This window comes from Syzygium oleosum, unplaced genomic scaffold, assembly GCF_021117445.2.
Source record: "Syzygium oleosum isolate NSW1041296 unplaced genomic scaffold, Sole_v2.1 Sole_v2.16, whole genome shotgun sequence".
In the NCBI taxonomy this organism is placed as follows: Eukaryota; Viridiplantae; Streptophyta; class Magnoliopsida; order Myrtales; family Myrtaceae; genus Syzygium; species Syzygium oleosum.
The window spans coordinates 1,065,567-1,087,568 of NW_026607500.1; the positions used below are offsets into that span (position 1 = coordinate 1,065,567).

Genomic DNA, 22,002 nt, shown 5'->3' on the forward strand with positions numbered 1-22,002 from the left:
CACCTTGCTCGAAACTCTCTCAACTATGTAGAGTCTTCTCTACCTCCATGCCCACAGAAGATGAAGCAAGCACGATTTTCAACATTTCCATCCCAAATAGATCACCACTTCCACAAAAACTGTCCATTATCCATTGCAATCTCGACCTTTTCCCTAGAATATTTTAGTCTAGAATTACTCACCACCTAGAGTTTCGTTTTCTGTTTGCAATTTGGCATTAAACCCTAAATTTGCTGTCACCTTTTCATAAACCCTACCCATGAAATCTGATTTCCCTTCAATGCTCCATCGGGTCCAGAGGCCTCTTTCCCACTCTCCTTAATCTGATTTTTACATGCAGCAGTACGCAATTTCTTCCCCTAGGGTTCCTGTTACTAAAGCATCTCTCTTCTAGTCACCATGGAAGAAACTGAGGAAGGAAATGCTCGATTGGCCTCGCTCTGCAAAAGGTTAGGTAGACTATGGTCAGAAGAGACGATTGAAGAATGGGAGGATGCAGTGCCGAAGGAAAAACTTGAGGAATGCCAACTAATTTTAGTGGGTAAGTTCATGTCCAACCCTTCCATCAATTTTCAAGCCTTTCAGAATACGATGAAAAGGGCTTGGAAAGTTGAAAATGTTGATATCACACAACGTGAGTCTGGCTTGTATGTGTTTAAATTTAGAAAGGAAGAGGAGAAAAATAAGGTTTTGGAGAATAGCCCTTGGCTCTTTTCAAATCATCTGGTGATTCTGAAACCTTGGATTCCCAATACCCCCCTTCAATGTTATGATTTCACAACCTGTGCGTTTTGGGTCCACGTGTATGGTTTGCCCTTGGAAAGGGATACTGAGAAGGCTATTTGTAGAGCTGTCCAAGAGTTGGGAAAAGTTACAGAAGCTAGAGTGGAAACTAAAGATGGTGTCTCACTAAAAGCAGGGAAAGCAAGAGTAGAAATTAACCTACAGGAACCACTCAAATCTGGCAAGCTGATCAAGTTGGAAGGGAAGTACATGTGGTTGGATTTTCGGTATGAACGACTATCACATTTCTGTTACTCATGTGGGAAATTGGGACACTATGCAATGTACTGCAAAGAGATCCCTTTTGATGAAGAGAAACTGGAAAGAAAAGAGGAGATGTGCTTTGGTCAATGGCTGCGAGCTGAAGTTCGGGAACATAGCCCGTTTTGGAAGGCCTTTTATGGGAAACAAGAGAAAGTTGATGACGAGGATGAACTTATCCCCGAGACACTAGAGATCTCAACTCAGTTGGTTCCTTTTGAGCCAACTTGCAATAACAAAGACAAAGAAATTGTGGAGGTGACGGAAGCAGAGATGGTGGATGTTGCATCAAGTGTCCTGTGTAACCGTCACCAAGATAGAGAGACGACAGGATACGGGGGTACTATACCCTCGTCACCAGTATTGGTCCAGAACCAGAGAAGCCAGGAAAAGAAAGAGGGTTCGGCAAAGGTTAAAAAACTGAAGCTTATAGGTATGGATTCAATGGCATCATCTAGCAAAAAGATTAAACGCTATAATCCCTATGGACTGAGAGGAAGTTTGCAGGGAGAAATTGATGAGACTCAAATGATAGACACCCCGATTTTTGAGGTGGAGGGGCCAGGAAGATGGACTTTGGTGGCTAGCCCTAATAAGCCACCAAGTGACAAATGACGCTCATTAGTTGGAACTGTCAGGGTCTGGGCAATCCCCTGACAGTCCAAGCACTAAGAGCCCTTGTGGTTCAAGAAAAGCCCAACGTAGTGTTCTTAATGGAAACAAAGAACCAGGAGATGGTGATTCAAAGAATAAAGAAGAGGTTGAAGTTCCCCTATTGTTGTGTAGTGGATCCCATAGGCTTAGCAGGGGGGCTAGCGGTGTTATGGAATGATAGGGTATCTTTGAATATTGAACGTATGGCTGAGGAGTTTATAGATACGATTTACGAGGAGATGGATAGTGGCAAAAAGATGCGCATCACGTGCCTTCATGCGTCGACTGTGTACCAAAAAAGATTACAACCATGGGAGGAACTAAGACAGATTAGCTCCTCAAATTCTCTTCCATGGGTATGTATTGGGGATTTCAACGAAGTACTTCATTATTGGGAGAAAGTAGGTAAGAGGATAGCTGAAAATTATAGAATGAATGCTTTTCAAGAGCTTCTAAATGACTGTTCCTTAATGGACTTGGACAGTAAGGGTTGCGCATTCACTTGGGCAAACAATAGGGAAGGCGATGATTTTGTGAAGGAAAGGCTGGATAGGGTGGTTTGTACAGTGGAATGGCAATTACTGTTCCCAGAAGCTAAAGTTTTTGCACTACCTGCTATTGGATCAGACCACAGTCCAATTCTATCATCTTTGGAGGCAGATCGAGTGAAACGAAAAAAGGAATTTAAGTTTGAAGCATTTTGGCTGGAAGATGTGGAGTGCCGAGATGTGATTACTTATTCTTGGGAGTCCCCTCTTTTAAAAGAGACAGATCTTTCCAGGAAATTACGTGCAGTGACTCTTGCACTTGCCAAATGGAGCGGGAAGAGGTTCTCCAATGGGCATCAAAAGATCAATTATTTGAAACAAGAACTTCAACAACTTATAAACAAGAATGTGACTTCTATGATAGGGAGCGAGTATGTCTTTTACAATGGGAGATTGGAAAATTGTGGCAGCAAGAGGAAATGTACTGGAGAATGAGATCCAGAATTAACTGGCTTCAATGGGGTGATAAAAATACTAAATTCTTCCATCCGACCACTATCCAACGAAGGCTAAGAAACAGAATCAAAATGCTGCAGAACTCAGATGGAGATTGGATTAGGGACCAGGACCAACTGAAGAATATGACCATAGATTATTTTGAAAATTTGTATCAATCAGTTGGGTTTCGAGACTTCCAGCCCGTGTTGGATCAGTGCCCCCAGGTGGTGTCGAAGGAAATAAATGACCAGTTAGTAGCTGAGGTTACTTTAGAGGAAGTAAAGGGAGTAGTTTTCCAGCTAGGGGCCTCAAAAGCACCCGGGCCGGATGGTCTTAATGGGCTATTTTATCAACACCATTGGGAAATTTTGAAGTGCGATATTTTCAAAGCAGTGAGAGATTTTTTTGTATCCGGGGTGATGCAACCAGACTTTAACAAAACCGTGATTTCCCTCATACCCAAAAACCCTAACCCAGAAAGACTAGAACAGTTTCGCCCTATTAGCCTATGCAACTTTGTATACAAAATTATCGCTAAGGTGATAGCTAACCGATTGAAGACTTGGTTACCCGAACTAATTGCAATGGAGCAAAGTGCATTCGTGAGTGGGAGACAAATTCAAGACAACATCCTGGTTGTGCAAGAGGTACTCCATCAACTTAGAGTTAGAAGGCGAAAGAAGAAATTTCAGGCCATATTGAAGTTGGATATGCAAAAAGCCTATGATCGAATAGAGTGGGATTTTTTGGAGGCCTGCCTAATCAAAATGGGATTCCACCATAAGTGGGTACAATGGGTGATGCAATGCGTATCTACTGTTTCCTTTAGTGTGAAATTTAACGGACAACCTTCTCAGTACTTTCAACCGTCAAGGGGTATTAGACAAGGAGACCCGCTATCCCCTTATCTCTTCATCTTGGTGGCAAATGTTCTATCTACGCTTATCAAGAAAGCCGTGGAGATTGGCAACATCAAAGGCATCAAACTAAACAGGTGGTGTCCCACTCTTTCCCACTTATTCTATGCAGATGATTCTATCTTCTTTTTAGACGGGAAGTTAAAGGAATGCCAGAATCTGGCTAACATTCTAAACCAGTATTGTCTAGCTTCAGGACAAACGATTAATCTCAACAAGTCTGGAATATTTTTCAGTAGAGATTGCCCTCAAAGCCTAAAAGTAAATCTAGCTAGAGAGCTGAGAGTTCCTGTGATTGATAAAACAGCTAAATATTTAGGAATTCCATCGGATTGGGGATGTTCTAAAAAAGAAATGTTCGCATGGATCTTGGGGAGAGTGAATACTAAACTGGAAGGATGGAAGGAGAATTTAATGTCCAAAGCGGGAAAAGAAATTCTTATTAAACGTGGTTCAGTGCTCTTCCACAAGCATGCAATGTCTATTTTTAAAGTCCCAAGTGTCCATTTGTAAGACAATTGAGCACAGAATTGCTGCCTTTTGGTGGAAGAACACTGTAGCTAAACCAGGCATGCATTGGAAAAGATGGAAAATTCTCAAAATTAGGAAAGACATGGGAGGGTTAGGCTTCAAAGACTTAATTGTCTTAAACAAAGCAATGCTGGGTAAACAGGCCTGGAGACTCTCTCAGAACTCGTCATCTCTTTGGAGCCAGATACTAAAAGGAATCTACTTTCCACATAGAGACTTTTGGCATGCGGAAAAAGGCACACGTTCTTCGTGGGGGTGGCAAAGCTTACTAATGGGAAGAGACTCAATTGCTCATCGGGTGCGGTGGTCATGGGGGATGGAAAGAAAATAAGAGTTAGAGAAGACAAATGGTTGAGAAGGGGAGTAATTGGAGGACCGCACCCAGAGGTGAACCTTCCTTGGTGGCTGATTTCATTAATTCAGAGGAGAATACATGGAATACCCAGCGTCTTAAGGATAGCTTTGATGCTCAAACAGTCAATGAAATTCTATCGATCCCAGTTAGACCTCAAATAACAACTGACCAGCTGATATGGACAGGGACTCAATCAGGCGAGTATTCAGTAAAGAATGGATACAACAGCATAAAAGCAGCCGAGCACAACAAAAGCCATGATTCAGCATCATCTTCCTATCAAGTGCCCCGTAGCCTTTGGAGAAGGATTTGGAATTTGAAAATTACTCCTAAAGTAAGAATTTTTATGTGGTCTCTATGCCAAAATGCTTTACCCACAAAGGAAAATCTCTATCGAAGAAAAATCGTACCAGATCCGTTTTGCACATTGTGCAATGAAGAAGTCCCAGAGACAATCGAACACCTTTTCCTGTTATGCCCATGGACAAACAGAGTTTGGTCACACCCACAACTTGGCATACATATTCCATCACAAGGTTTATCAAGAATCGAAGCTTGGTTAGCAAATCGGACAGCAAATCGGGACAACTCACTTGATCTGGAAGTCATAGCCTCGGTCCTTTGGCAGATATGGAAGGCGCGGAACCATTTCGTATTCAGAAAACAACGCCCAGATCCGGCTTTTACTGTGGAAACTGCTCTTGCAAGTTCGAGAATCATTAGCACTTGGGGCCTGCACAACGCGAAAACCCTCCAAAACCCAACCAGCTCATCCCAGATTTGGTGTCCACCGACGCTCGGGAATCTTAAAATAAATATTGATGGAGCCTACACACCGGGAAGGGAAGAAGGAGTAGTAGCTTGCGTGTGTCGTGATCACCAGGGAAGGCTTGTTGATGGATTCTCTTCTTTTGTCCGTGCGGCTTCCTCCCTACAAGTGGAAACACATGCTTTGTTACAAACCGTAAAATTTCTGCTCCAGCGTGAGAGAGAAAAGGAGAATCTAGTGTTGGAGTCAGATAATCTTACTTTGGTCAATGCCTTGCACAGTCCCTGTCAGACACCTTGAGAGGTCAGAGCTCTCTTGTCCGAATGTGTTGCTTTGTTAGAGTGTTTTCCTCATATTCGGATCCAACACTGTAGAAGGGAGGCAAATTTTATTGCGGACTGGGCCGCTAAAGCCCACGGACGCAATTCCCTACCTTCAAATTGGGTTGTTTCGCCTCCTCAAACTCTTTTAGACCTTTTATGTACTGAAGCCCATTTAATGGGTCTTTTTGGTTCTCCTACTTAAATGAAATGCAGCTTTATTTCGACCAAAAAAAAAACGAGGTAAATTTCATAAAATTGTAATTTGGTTTGATAGGTCAATTGATTTGTCAAAGAACTGGGTCTGATTTAGGGATAAAAACTAACCGACCTGGTATTTCGGTGATATCAAGAAAATGTGAAGCTGAACTCAAATTGTTGTCTTCCAATGAATTGAAGTAGACTTAATAAGATGCAAATCCATGGGTGTTTCATAAATATTGAACATCCTTTGATTAGGTTGAGCCACTGAAACACAAAGGGTCATTTAAGGGAAAAACAATGAAGTTACCCATTCGGGCAACTAATTGATTTCTTGATTATCAAAGCTAATTAGTCTAATTGCATGCTTAAATGACCTTACCAATGATTGATTGGATGATTGATTGCCTTGATTTTGATTAGTGATGCATGAATTCCTCGGCGAGTGGTTTAGAAAAGGGGACTAATTAGGCACTTTGTGATTAGTCTACCGCTTTGTGATATGCAAGTGGAAGTTAATTACCGCTTACCATTAATTAATCAATTCCTAACTATATGAGGTGGATGGATAATCAAATCGCATGATTAACATCAAATTACTGAACCTAAATCGAGGTTCTTGATTGTCGATTAATTTGTGTGAGCTTGCTAATGTTTGAATTGAGTGATTGGCGACATCAATGATGGAGACCGGCAGCCGGAAGCATTGGAGGTGGCGGTTCATGGTGGTTGGTAGCATTAGGGTGTTAGTCTAACTTAGTGTTAATTAGGATAGTTAGCTTAGACTTTAGTTGATATAGTCTGGCTTAGCAAATAAAATCAATTAGACTTATGATCATTTTCCTAAATAATTGTTAGATTGGTTTAGAATAAAATGAGTAAAATTTAAGCTTGCCGTAAGCTAACTCAAATTTTTAGGAATAAGAGTGGTTTCTAATCTCAAGCTTATGGGGGTTCATGTCCCAAGGTTTATAACAAGGCAATGTATATTCTTTGTCCGACTTACTATCGGGTCAAGCTTATGGGGGTTCATGTCTCAACGCTTATAACAATGCGATGTAATATTCTTTGCCCGACTAGTATCAGGTTTTCATTACCGCACTCTTATTTCGAGCTTTCGATACTTGGATATTTTATTCCCGCACTTTAAATAAATTGGTTGTTTTTTGTTCCTTTTTATAATGGTTAGGACAACCCTTAGGAACATAATAAACCCACAAAGAATATTTGCATAAACACGTAGCGACTCAAAAACCTTTAGGATCAAAATTAGTAAAAAGACGTGTGATCACTTAGATGAACAATCCCACTGAGTTATAAGTTCTAAAAGGGCGCTAATTAAACGATTAGCATAATCAAGTCCCCAGACTTAGTTAAATCACCGATTGTGTAGAAAATGAGACAAAACTCCCGTGTCTTGTTTGATTTCTAGCCCACCCCAAAAGGCTAGTAGCGACTCCTAGAAATCTCTTAGACAAATTGAACTTAGAAAAATGAAATCTAATGTTGCACGAGACATGGGCTTGGGAGAGCCCACACCTAATCGAGGACCGTTAACCCGCCTTTGGGCACTACCTCTAAACCCATCCTTTTCCTCGATCCTGTTGGAAAAATTTGGGTTGCAACAATAAAACACAACAAAAAAAACTTTGAGGTGCGAGTGATTCACATTCTTTTCCCCATTCTTTTAAATCTATTATTTTTCTAGTAACTTGAAATTAAGTGGAACTCAACCGATGAGATATAGTGTTGTGTTATTAATTGCATCTGCCTAAAATGTTTTGGGTAATCTGCATTTTACTTCTTCCATGTTCATTTAGAGTTTTGTTCATCATCTCAACAATTCTGTTTTGCTATGGTCCGTTGAAAACTGTTCTTATCATGATTCCGTTCTCTGCACAAAACTACTTGAACTCCTTGCTATTGATAACTCTATAAAAATAGAGTTATTTTATCTACTCTAGGCAATAAATAATGCAATATTTGTTAGAATATATTTGGATTTCCTTTTATTTACTTAATTTTTCCTTGTTTATGCAGAATATTGAGATATGGAGAAAATAAGGAAAATATGGCAAAAAGAAGGAAAGAAATATGCGACCCAAAGAAGAGTTAGAAGGTGGATATCACATTGAGAATTTTGCGATTTATTTCCTAATTTTATGCGAAAAAGAAGCAATTGCCTTGTGAGACGAGTCTTAGATGTTATCATATAAATAGGATAACTTGGGGGAACATGGAGTTTTTTCTTTTTTAGATCGTTTTTGTTTTCAGTGTTCTGAAAGTTTTTCAAGTTTTTTGAAGAGAAGACAAAAGTGGTGACAGAATTCTTGTTCTTTGATTCAAGATGTTCGGTTTAATTTCTATTGTCGTTTCTTCTTATATTATGTTCTAATTTTCTTTGTTAGAGCTACGATGTAACCTAACCATGATGATATGAATTTCATGCTTTTTATGCTTTGCAAGTAATTTCATTCATGTGAGTTATATATTATTGTGTTTAATGCGTTTAAGTGATTGGCCACCACTTGAATGATCTGATGTGCATGTTTGAGACTGAGAAGTAATAATATGCAATTGCTCCTTATAATATATAACCATGAATTAAATGTGGATAGAAATATACCATGTTATTTGTGTAGCTTTCGGTGATAAGGTCGTCCAAAAGATTCATTGTAAACCGGGAATATTCACAGATTTTAATGCGCTTATGTTTATTTAAATTCACATAGAAATATAGTGAATTGATAAACTGAGTAGGTTTGCTATACCTAGAGATAGGATAGTAAATAGACTAGGAAACTCCGCTATCACATATTTGATATTGTTCTTGTATGCATAATGATCCGAAATTCATATCTAATGGTTATGATGAAATCGGATGCTCTAACATATTTTACCTGATTGATTATCTGCCTTTAGTTTATAAAATTTCGTTTTTTAAAATTGTCAATTTTTATTTGTTCTCAAATATATTTTGATCTGTTAGATAAATTTTAGAATTAGTCTATTTTTAATATTTAATTGGTTTATTATCATCAATCTCTGTGGAACGATACTCTTCTCATCATTGTATTACTTGTTCAACACGTTCGTTGACACGTGCAGAATTTTACGAACAAGTTTTTGGCGCCGTTGCTGAGGATTGTTTATTTAATACCAATTAATATTGATATCGGATAATTCTAAGTTTAATCTAGCTTTTATCTTATTTTTTTTCAGAGTATACATTGGTGTATGACACGTAGCCAACAAGGAAAACTTACTGAGTTTGATCCAGAAATCGAACGCACATTTAAAAGGCGACTGAGAGAACAGAGAAATCACATTAAAAAGATGGAGGGAGTTGATGATGGTAGAAATCAACGTAGACTCTTGAAAGATTATGCTGCGCCAACAGTTGAGGGCACCACATCAAGTATCAGGAGACCTGCAATTCAAGCAATCAACTTTGAGATCAAGCCATCACTGATTCAAATGCTTCAACAATCAGTGCAATTTAGTGGGCTACCAAGCGATGATCCAAACGCTCACATCGATGCTTTTCTTGAAATCTGTGACACAATTAAATATAATGGAGTTTCAGATGATGCTATTAGATTGAGATTATTTACTTTCTCTCTTAGAGACAAAGCTAAAGGTTGGCTCTCTTCTCTTCCTGCGGGATCAATCACTACATGGAATGATATGGCCCAAAAATTTCTTGGTAAGTTCTTTCCACCTGCAAAATCTGCAAAAATGCATAACGATATTACTAATTTTATGCAGATGGATAATGAATCATTGTATGAAGCATAGGAAAGATTCAAGGAGTTTCTTAGGAGATGCCCACATCATGGATTACCCGTATGGATGCAGGTACAAACTTTTTATAATGGGTGTAGTACAAATCTCCGTTCTATGATTGATGCATCTGCAGGGGGAACTCTGAATAATAAAACACCAGAAGAAGCCTACAACTTATTAGAGAAGATGGCATCCAATAGTTATCAGTGGCCTACTGGGAGGATACTAGTGCGAAAAGCTAGCGGAGTTCGTGAGGTGGATGCTTTCACGGCAATTGCTGCGCAAATTGAAGCACTCAACAAAAAGATAGATAATATGAGTGTTTCAGGCATGAAAATTCAGAATATGACATGCGATTTTTGTGGTGGAGGACATGTTAGCACAGAATGTCAGGTAGGTAACACTTTTGCTCAATCTAATGAAAATGCTAACTTTGTTGGGAATTTTAACATATCACAGAATAATCCCTACTCCAACACATACAATTCGGGATGGCGCAATCATCCAAATTTTTCATGGAATAATCAAAATGTGACAAGACTGCCACCGGGATTCAAACAACCAGAAGAGACAAAGTCCAATCTAGAAGATATAGTCACAAAACTTGCAAACACTACTCAGGACTTCATCAAGAGCACAGATGTGAGATTTCAGAACCAATAGGCTTCAATTAGAAATCTGGAGATGCAAGTGGGCAGTTAGCAAACATGATGTCTGGGAGACAACGGGGTTCTTTGCCTAGTAACACAGAGAAAAATCCAATTGAAAATGTAAAAGCTATAACCCTGAGAAGTGGTAAACAAGTGGGTGAAGAAGCTACCAAACAAGAGATTTCCAGAGACAAAGAAGAAGAGGTCAAGAAACAACCAAAGGAGATAGGAAAGAGCAAACTTTTTTCAGATAATCCCAAGCCATACGTGCCACCAGTTCCATTCCTTCAGCGACTCCAGCAGCACAAAATAGATAAGCAATTTTCTAAATTTCTTGATGTTTTTAAAAAATTGCACATTAATATTCCTTTTGCAGATGCTTTAGCGCAAATGCCTAGCTATGCAAAATTTTTGAAGGAGATTTTGGCAAACAAAAGAAAGCTAGAGGATTACGAAACTGTGAAGTTGAATGAGGAATGATTGGCCATCCTACAAAATAAATTACCTCCGAAGTTAAAAGATCCATGGAGTTTTACAATTCCTTGCACTATTGGAGATTCTTACTTTGAAAAGGCATTGTGTGATTTAGGTGCAAGTATTAATTTGATGCATTTCTCTGTTTTTAGGAAATTAAGATTGGGTGAAGTAAAAGCAACTACAGTGTCGCTTCAACTGGCTGATCAATCAATTAAATATCCGAGAGGTATTGTGGAAGATGTATTGGTAAAAGTTGACAAGTTTATTTTTCCTACAGATTTCATAGTTCTTGACATGGAGGAAGATTTTGAGTTACCACTTATCTTAGGTCGTCCTTTTCTAGCAACAGGAAGAGCTCTTATTGATGTACAATGGGGGAAGTTGATTCTTAGAGTTCAAGATAATCTTGTTTCTTTCAATGTTTTTAAAGCAATGAAGTATCCCTCTGATGATAATTCTTGTTTTAGAGTTGAGACAGTTGATAAGTTGGTGAGTAATGTTTTTCAAGAAAATATTTTAAAAGATCCACTTGAAGCATGTTTGGTTCAACCAAAAGACAAAGAAATTGAGAATGAGGAGATAATGGAGTATGCAAATTTTATGGAGGCAAATCCAACATATTCAAGGCATAGGGCAACAAAATTTGAGGAGTCGGGACAACACACAACGAAGCTTAAGCCATCAATTGAAGAGTCTCCTATTCTTGAACTCAAACCCTTACCTTCTCATTTGAAATATGCTTATTTAGATGGAATTTCTTCTTTACCAGTAATTATATCTTCTTCTTTGACAGATTTGATGGAGGAGAAACTGCTCAGAGTGTTGAGAGAACATAAATGTGCAATTGGATGGAAAATAGCTGACATCAAGGGAATTAGTCCTTCAATTTGCATGCACAAAATTTTGATGGAGGAACAACATAAACCCACTATCCAACCTCAGAGGCGTTTGAACCCGAAAATGCAAGAAGTGGTGAAAGCTGAGGTAATTAAGTTACTTGATGCAGGGATCATCTATCCTATCTCTGATAGTTCCTGGGTAAGTCCTATGCAAGTTGTGCCAAAGAAAGGCGGTATGACTGTTCAGAAAAATGACAATAATGAATTGATTCCTACTAGGACAGTTACTGGATGGCGTGTGTGCATGGATTATAGAAAATTGAATGATGCCACTAGAAAAGATCATTTTCCTTTACCATTTATTGATCAGATGTTGGAAAGACTTGTAGGATATGAGTTTTATTGCTTTCTTGATGGATATTCAGGGTATAATCAGATTCCTATTGCACCAGAAGATCAAGAAAAAACTACTTTCACTTGTCTCTACGGTACTTTTGCTTTTAGAATAATGCCCTTTGGTCATTGTAATGCACCAGCTACTTTTCAGATATGCATGATGGCTATTTTTTTTTATATGGTTGAAAAATATATTGAGATTTTTATGAATGATTTTTCCGTTTTTGGCGCATCATTTGACTCTTGTTTAAATAATTTGGCTTTGGTCTTACAAAGATGTGAGGAGACTAACTTTGTTTTAAAGTGGGAGAAGTGTCATTTTATGGTACAGGAAGGAATAGTGCTCGGGCATAAGATTTCTAGAAATGGAATAGAGGTCGATCGAGCCAAAGTGGAGGTTATTGCAAAATTGCCTCCACCAACATCTGTGAAACTTGTTAGAGGATTTTTGGGGCATGCAGGATTCTACAGGCGGTTTATAAAAGATTTTTAAAAAATTGCTAGACCCCTATCTAATCTTTTGGTAAAAGATGCACTATTTAATTTTACTGATGAATGCGTGCAGGCTTTTAACACTTTAAAGGAGAAGTTAATATCAGCACCAATTATGGCAGCACCAAAATGGGATTTACCTTTTGAGCTAATGTGTGATGCTAGCGATTCTACAGTGGGAGCTGTTTTGGGACAGAGGAAGAATGGAATTTTTCAAACCATTTACTATGCCAGTCCAACCTTGTCAGGTGCACAATTGAATTATTCAACAATAGAAAAGGAACTTTTGGCAGTAGTTTTTGCTTTTGATAAATTTCGTTCTTATTTAATTGGCTCAAAAATTATAGTTTATTCTGACCATTCTGCTCTTAAGTATCTGCTTGAAAAGAAAGAATCAAAACCACGTTTAATCAGGTGGATTCTATTGCTGCAAGAATTTGATTTGAAAATCAAAGATAAGAAGGGGACTGAAAATCTAGTTGTAGATCACTTGTCAAGAATTCCGAATTTAAAGGAAGAGGTAAGTCCAATTATGGAAGAGTTCCTTGATGAGAAAATTTTTTCCATCAAATCCACAAAAATTCCTTGGTACGCTGATTTTGTGAATTATTTGGTAAGTAATAATTTTCCTCCTGAATTGTCATACCAACAGAAGAAAAAATTCTTTTCTGATGTTAAAAATTATTTTTGGGAAGAACCTTTTCTTTTTAAGGTATGTGCAGACCAGGTCATAAGGAGATGTGTTCCAGACAAAGAAAATGCAAATATTCTGCATCATTGTCATGACAAAGAGGCAGGTAGTCATTTTGGTGCCACCAAAATTGCAGCTAAGGTTTTACAATCTGGATTTTATTGGCCCACACTTTTTAAAGATGCTTACTCCTTTGTAGCTTCATGTGACTGGTGTCAGAGAACTAGAAATATTTCTAGAAAAAATGAGATGTCTTTAAACAACATTATTGTGTGTGAATTATTTGATGTTTGGGGTATTGATTTCATGGGACCCTTTACATCTTCTTATGGTAATTTATGCATTTTAGTGGCTGTGGAGTATGTGTCTAAGTGGGTAGAAGCTGTAGCATTGCCAAAAAATGATGCTAAGGATGTTATCAAATTCTTGAAGAAAAATATTTTTACGCAATTTGGCACTCCTAGGGCAATCATAAGTGATAGGGGGACACACTTTTGCAACAAACAATTTGAAGCACTTTTGAGTAAGTATGGAGTCACACATAAGGTTGCAATCCCTTATCATCCTCAGACTAGTGGTCAAGTAGAGGTTTCAAATAGGGAAATCAAGAGAATTTTAGAAAAAACGGTGAATGCCTCTAGGAAAGATTGGTCAATGAAACTTGATGATGCACTTTGGGCCTATAGGACATCATTCAAAACCCCAATTGGGATGTCTCCTTTTAGGCTAGTGTTTGGGAAGGCTTGTCATCTACCTGTAGAATTAGAGCACAAAGCATATTGGGCATTGAAATTTCTGAATTTTGATATGCAGTCTGTAGGTAAAAGAAGATTGTTGCAACTAAATGAATTGGAGGAATTTCGCAATGAGGCCTATGAAAATGCTAAGATGTACAAGGAGCATACCAAAAGATGGCATGATAAACACATATTCAGAAGAGAGTTCGAAATTGGCTAAAAAGTTTTACTTTATAACTCTCGTCTTAAACTTTTTCCAGGAAAGTTACGTTCTCGATGGTCTGGTCCTTATACAGTCACACAAGTATTTCCATACGGAGCAGTTGAAGTTGCACATGACACCGAAGGCACATTTAAGGTAAACGGTCAACGTTTGAAGCCCTACTTCGAAGGTGGTTATAACAAGCAGAAGACCACTATTCAACTTCATCCTCCAGAATAGCGACATTTGAGATAGTTTGGCTGAAAACTATAAAGCAAGCGCTTCTTGGGAGGCAACCCAAGCATTTTTATTATGTTTCTTCATTAATTTTTACGTTCATTTTTTTTCAAAAAAAAACATGATTAATAATTTTTATCCAGGTTAATTTTCTTTCTTGAAGGATCACCTTTTTGGAGTTTAGTCATCAAGACCATCCATGGACACATCCTATAGCAAGGGGAGTTTTCTTGTTCCTATTTTTCTTTTGTTCTTTTGTTTTTCGCATTGAGGACAATGCTTCATTCAAGTTTGGAGGGAGACAAAATTTTTGCTCAATTTTTTTTTTGCTAAATCTGAATTTGTTTTTTAGTTGCATTCCTTGTTGTGAATTTTTGTGATTCTTAGGAAAATTTAAATTTTGTTCAAACTTGCGAATGATATGTGAGTTAATTTTGATTCTGATGATGTCGATCCACTTACTGAGCACTAGAAGTCCTTAATTTTTGAGTAGTGTGTACATCTAGAGAACATTCATGTGAAGTATATGCTTTTCTTAGATCTCACCCAAATCTTAGAATTTGTTTGATTTTCTCTTGAGGCGAAATCCTAGGCTACATCCAACTGAGAAAATGATTTAGGCAATTTTTGGATCGATTGAGCCTTTCAAGCCAACCCTGTTTATTTATCTATAGTCACCCTGTTGAGCCTTAATTATTATCCAATCTTTTATTGGCACCCACGTACTTTTTAGCTTGCCTTTTGCCAAATTATATCATTGTCCCACGCCCCATGAACATGTTGATTTTTTTTAGGATTAAAGTTTATTTGAGCATAATAGCAATTTGGGAGGAAGGGTGGAGCATGGAAATAATTTGATTGCTACGGTTGTTTGGGGTGTATCTTCAAAAAAAAAAAAAGAGAAAAAGAAAATATTGCTTTTATGGTTTCCTATCCAACTTTCAATTGAGTGAGCCTTTTGGATACTCAATGGGTTGGGAATGTTCACGTTATATTAGGAGGGACTTAGGGAGGAACTCCACCATAAAGCAATGAAAAAAAAAAAGAGAAAAAAAATGGAAAAAAAAGAGGAAGAATGATGATCCGTAGTGGCAGAAATATTATTTTGAAGATATGAAATTTGGGATAGTGGCATGTGCTCTAATTAGATCCTAGAAATCAATGTGTTCATGGGTGATTTGAGCTTAAATTTAGCATTATCTCACCGTTAGCCCAGCCTTACATTACAACCTGAAGAAAGTCCTATTGATTTTTGGTTGGATGATTAGCTTACATTAGTGGAGAGAGGAATGAAAAGCAAACCTATGAGATTTGGTTATAATTATAAAGAGTTTTTGAGAGTTTGCATACCAATGTGAACTTATTTGGATTGCATATAATTCGAAAAGATGAGGACTCACACACACACTTGGATCACATAGTTAGAATCGGTTTTAACTTATGAATCTATTTCAATGTTTGGATGAAATTTGTGTTTTTCTTTGAATTGTGATTTCGAGCAATTATGGAAGGAAGTCATGGAGGGGGTTGTTAGCTTGAGTATGTCTTATATCTTGCTTTTGCTCGAGGACTAGCAAAATGTTAAGTTTGAGGGTTTGATAACTCTATAAAAATAGAGTTATTTTATCTACTCTAGGCAATAAATAATGCAATATTTGTTAGAATATATTTGGATTTCCTTTTATTTACTTAATTTTTCCTTGTTTATACAGAATATTGAAATATAGAGAAAATAAAGAAAATATGGCAAAAAGAAGGAAAGGAATATGCGACCCAGAGAAGAGTTAGAAGGTGGATATCACATTAGGAATTCTGCGATTTATTCCCTAATTTTATGCGAAAAAGAAGCAATTGTCTTGTGAGACGAGTCCTGGATGTTATCATATAAATAGGATAACTTGGGAGAACATGGAGTTTTTTCTTTTTTAGATCGTTTTTGTTTTCAGTGTTCTGAGAGTTTTTCAAGTTTTTTGAAGAGAAGACAAAAGTGGTGACAGAATTCTTGTTCTTTGATTCAAGATGTTCGGTTTAATTTCTATTGTCGTTTCTTCTTTTATTATGTTCTAATTTTCTTTGTTAGAGCTACGATGTAGCATAACCATGATGATATGAATTTCATGCTTTTTATGCTTTGCAAGTAATTTCATTCATGTGAGTTATATATTATTGTGCTTAATGCATTTAGGTGATTGGCCACCACTTGAATGATCTGATGTGCATGTTTGAGACTGAGAAGTAATAATATGCAATTGCTCCTTATAATATATAACCATGAATTAAATGTGGATAGAAATATATCATGTTATTTGTGTAACTTTCGGTGATAAGGCGGTCCAAAAGATTCATTGTAAACCGGGAATATTCACAGATTTTAATGCACTTATGTTTATTTAAATTCACATAGAAATATAGTGAATTGATAAACTGAGTAGGTTTGCTATACCTAGAGATATGACATAGACTAGGAAATTCCGCTATCACATGTTTGATATTGTTCTTGTATGCATAATGATCCGAAATTCATATCTAGTGGTTATGGTGAAATCGGATACTCTAACATATTTTACCTGATTGATTATCTGCCTTTAGTTTATAAAATTTTGTTTTTTAAAATTGTCAATTTTTATTTGTTCTCAAATATATTTTGATCTGTTAGATAAATTTTAAAATTAGTCTATTTTTAATATTTAATTGATTTATTATCATCAATCTCTGTGGGATGATACTCTTCTCATCATTGTATTACTTATTCAATACGTTCATTGACACGTGCAGAATTTTACGAACAGCTATCATACTCACATCACCATTGTCAGATATTAGACATTTAATCTTCAAGCCAGTCTCATTCTCCACTTTAGCTTTCCATCTTTTGAAAATAGTAAACACATCAAATTTATTTTTCAAAAAATAAACTCGTAACTTTCTAGTAGAGTCATCAATAAATGTGATATAGTAGATCAAACTTCCAAGGAAATGAATAGGAGCTAGCCCCCATACATCTATATGCACCAACTCTATTTTTTTCTTTTTTGGTTCTCTCCCAAATTTCAAAATATTAATATGTTTTAGATCGGGTAGTTTTCCCTTTGATGCTAACAACTACATTTCATTTTCGCTATGTGTCCAAGTCTACGGTGCCACAGTTTAGAATCAGCTTCTGACTCAACAACTGTAATTGTTTGTCTACTACTTCCAATCATGTATAGTATTCTTGACTTTGTTCCCCGCGCTAAAACCATAGCAGCTTTAATAATTTTGCAATAACAGTTCTTAAAAATAGTTCTGTTTTCGGTTCTTTCTAATTAACCTATAGAATTCAGATTTCTCTTAAGCCCGGCACATCTTGCAACTTCCATTGATGCGTTGGCGGTCTTTATGTGAACATCACCCTTTTCCCCATAAAACCCAAAGGTTCATCATCAGCAATATAAACCTTTAAAAACTTTCCAACAACAAAATTGTCCAATATTTCTTTGCATGAAGTAGAATGAAATGACGTACTTGAATCCAGAATTCAAGACTCAATCGGGTTGTCAACACTCAAAATTAAGGCATCGTTGTCAAGCTTCTCTTCAAGGGTTTCGTTCACATATTTCTCCTCCCCCTAATTTTTATCTCAATACTGAATTTTCTTATTTTGGGCTCTACAATATCATCTTAGACCTTTCTTTTCACAATTCCAGCAAATTATTTCACGACGAGATCTCGATTTGCTTCTTCCTCTTCTAGACTTCAATCTATAATGGTATTGGTTCCGATCTCATTGATTACTTCTTCCTCTACTTTCATTATTCAAGGCACCCAGCTTTCTTTTGCGAATATTTTCATCAAGAATCAAATCTCGAATTCATGAAGCTTTCAAGTTTTTCTGACCAAACGAATTGCTCACTACAGTCATAGTTGCACTCCAAGTTTCGGGTAAAGAATATAATAAAATTAAAGCTTTTACCTTGTCATCAAATTTGATTTCCACCTAATTCAACGGAGTTGTGATCACATTGAATTTGTTGATGTGATCTGTCACAAGTACATTCGTCCATCTTCATATTGAAAGGACAACGAATCAAATATAATCATGTCTGACACATATGGCTTTCTGTGCATGTTGGACAACTCTCTCATCAATCCCGCCATTGTCTTCTCATTGGCAATGTTCAAGGCAACGTTCCGCATCAAGTTGAGACGAATCACACCCAAAGCTTGTCGATCTAACAATTCTCTTGCTTGATCAAATCTAGTTTCCATCTCTACAGAGGCTAATGTAAGTTCTTTTAATGCAACAGATTCTCGAGCTACATCTTCTAAAAACCAAAGTCCTTGTCGTCAAATCGATCAATCTTCAATGTTCCCTTTGTCCATATTCGCTATTCTCACTATTTGTTAAACCAGAACACGAATCGTTGAAGAGAAAAAATAATAAAGACACTCACTAGGCAATCTCTTCTTCACTATCAACATCAGTATCGGTTTTTAAAGTTACAAGTTTCAAGGTTACAACTACAAAAGATGTTGCCCCAACATATAGCAGGAGCTTAGGGTATACAAATTATAGTGGAAATTACATATATGCCATTAATAGTAGTATTTTCTTCTTCACTTTAACATGAAAATTAAACTACTAGGGTTTGTCCCAGTGGCCACCTTTCCTACTTGGGAAGGGGGAGGTGGGGAGTTCGAATCCTCACCTTCTCAAGGGGGGCTAAGGGTGGGAATGTGTAGTTTCAGATGTGAGTTTCGATTTCCACGCTTTGTAAGAGGCAAGGCAAATATCTGAGAGTGAGTTGAGAGTTAGAGTAGGACAGACAAAAAAAACATGAAAATTACATGTATCTCTTTAGCAGTAAAAAGCCTCTCTGCTTTAATATTGCTTTCGTCTATTAGACTCCACAACTCTATCACTATTTTTGCTTGAATGACGAAAAAAACAAGTTTAATATGAATCTCTCAATGGCTAGCATTTCGCAGTAAATAGCATTAGCAGTTCCCGTTTGTCTTGAAAAACCAGCCATCCAACGTCCCATATGATCTCGAAGTAATCCTCCACTGGTAGCTACTCCGTTTTACACATCTGACATTCCTTATGTATTGAGTTGTACAACTCTGTCGCCTGGGTCTTCTAGATTTGGTTTCTTCTGGCCCTTTTTCTCTTAGCTCCCTTCTTATGAATCACCTGCTCGAGCCAGATAGATAGAAGTTAGATTAGCAGAATAAGAACCATTATGGGACGCCAGTTTATTCTTCCAAAGGGTTCAGAGCCCCATAAGTAGCCAGCCTTCCTCCACCCTTTGCAGTAACACAAATGGTCCATGTTATGGGCTTTATCTCAGCTGACAATACCGGCATCGATACTAACATGATGTAAAGATATTCATTTTATGATCGAGATCTAAAATCCAATGTCATTAGTAGCTTAATTTGATTGGATTACTAGTCTCAATTCGATTTCGAGTCCATACCCGGCCTCCCAGCAGTTAAAGTACCAAGGACATGGACTTCGGCAAAGGAAACACGAGGTTGTATGGAATAGATCTGTATGGTGAGCTTAAATTGTTAATTGTTCTTATAGGCCCTGTTCGGTTAGTTGGAATGAGTAAAGCGAAATGAAATTAGGGTTAATACCAGGAAACATCCCAAATTGGTACATTAGTTTCACGTTTACCTCAAATTAATTTTATTTCATCATATTGGTACATCAATGCCACATTTAATCAAAACTCATTTTTGTATCACAAATAAATCACAAACAATGTGTACCAGTTTGAAATTTTTTGTGGTGTCAAGCTTTTGGCGGTTGCCCGCCAACTACAAGTGAGGACCGTGATGCCCTTCGACGAGATCCGATGAGGGCCGCAAGGCCCTTACCTATAGCCGGCCATAACAATCGGTGACCGGCGAAGGGAAATAGGAAAAAAGAAATAAGAAAATTGAAAGTAAATAAAAGGGGAAAAAGGAAAAATTCAGAAAATTTTAAACAAAATACAATAATTGTCCATGCTAGTGCTGGCCATCACTGTGCCACATAGGACAGCCGGCATCCACATTAATGATTTCTGCTATATTGGAAAACCATTGAAAGGTCTATGATGAAATTAGCCAATTGAAATGTTTAAGACTAAAGTTGCTGCCGTATAATAGGTATATAACTTTTTGGGCAATTATTCCACTCTATACATAATGGAAATGTATGCAGAATTAGCCGGAGGATTGTTTGGGAAATTAGTGCATGTTTCATTACAGGTTCACTTGGCACCTCAAATTGGAAATTGACCTTGATGCAAGCTTTTACTTCGTAACTACTTCGATGGCTAATTATTTATGAAGCTATTATTAATCTTCTAGGTCAAATAATTTCATATTTGACCGACTAACCCCAAAATTTGATCCCGTCATAGCGATAGTCACCGTCATTGTCATGTTTTAGTTATCTATTAGACACAGTTCTGACTTGTCCACAAACTTTGTATATGCTCGGGATATTGTTTGATAATTCCATTAAGTTGTTTTTCAAAAATATAGAATCATGAGCACAAAAACTCGACTACCTAGAGGCCCATGGAACACCCGATTAAGTTCAGTTCTTGAGTTGGGAATCCCTGACGCGCAACCATCTGTGCCGAAAGAGGTGGTTGCAATTGACTAAGTTGAAATGAAAGACTAATAAACAAGGGAGAAAAAAAGAATGGCCCAGCTACTCCCTCCCTCCCTCCCTCTCTCCTTAAAACTAGTAAGTGCTTTATCATCTAAGAGAGTAATTTCAAAACCAGTCCATTGCAAGGCATTTTGGCATTGGATTTCAGGCGTGTCAACCCCGAAAGCAGAGGCACGATCTGTCATTTGGAAATCTGGAAGCAGTTTATTCAAAATAAGTTCTGAATGAGACCGTTAAGAGGAATCATCTTCTTGATTGGCCCTTATGTATCAACAGAGTATTAAACCATAAGAAATCTGGCCAAAACATATGATGAAAAACGTCCAAGGACTCGAGTTCCATCATCTGATCAAGTGCTCCGATGTAAGGCCAGGCCAGATAATAGAGAGAAGGCAGCACAAACAAACCAAATGCTTTGTCATCACAAGTTCTCATCCCTCAAGGATATTTAGAATCAAGCAATGAACGTAAGCTTAATAAACTTGCAGAAACACTCGCAAAGACAAACACAGAACAGAGGCATGTAACTATCTCTCCGGTTACATCTTATCATCTGAATGAATCAGAACCCAAATGATTTTAAGGATGGATTTGATGGCGCAAGACCACTAGCTAAGAAACCATTATGTGTGTCCTATCATCTGAATGAATCAGAACCCAAATGATTTTAAGGATGGATTTGATGGCGCAAGACCACTAGCTAAGAAACCATTATGTGTGTCCTATGGCAGTTTCGATGGTTCTCCTTTTACAAAGTTGACAGTCATAAGAACATGAGATCCATGTGGAAGTGGTATCGTCCTCTCCTCCAAAATAACGTTATTTCCTCCTAGATTGGCATTGAACGAAATTCTCAGACACTTCACGGGAACAACATTTGCAACCATGGAGGTAAGCACATTGGTATTTTCCAACTAATAAGCATCTCAACGCTAGCAGCAACAAGCACATGAATGGTGTGTCCATGCACAGAAGATTTAGCTAGAGCACAGCATGACATCCACGAGCCAAAAGAATGCAAGTTGACATTCTAGAAAATTGACACTGGCACCATTGCCGGACACGC

The 22,002-nt window shown here is 37.5% G+C and overlaps 1 long non-coding RNA gene and 1 other non-coding gene across 3 annotated transcripts; both read right to left on the minus strand.

Annotated features, from left to right (window-relative positions):
• Positions 1-241: 241 nt before the first annotated feature.
• Positions 242-5,667, minus strand: LOC130140172 (uncharacterized). 2 transcript variants are annotated; one of them, XR_008818183.1, is made up of 4 exons: positions 5,517-5,667; positions 5,081-5,418; positions 4,898-4,956; positions 242-440 (listed from the first exon to the last, which is right to left on the minus strand). It is a non-coding gene; the product is annotated as an uncharacterized LOC130140172 (long non-coding RNA). The 2 variants fall into 2 exon arrangements; XR_008818182.1 differs by lacking the exon at positions 5,517-5,667 and having other exon boundaries at positions 5,081-5,504.
• A 3,846-nt stretch (positions 5,668-9,513) lies between these two features.
• LOC115666005 (small nucleolar RNA R71) lies at positions 9,514-9,619 on the minus strand. The gene has a single exon (XR_004003825.1). It is a non-coding gene; the product is annotated as a small nucleolar RNA R71 (small nucleolar RNA).
• Positions 9,620-22,002: the final 12,383 nt, after the last annotated feature.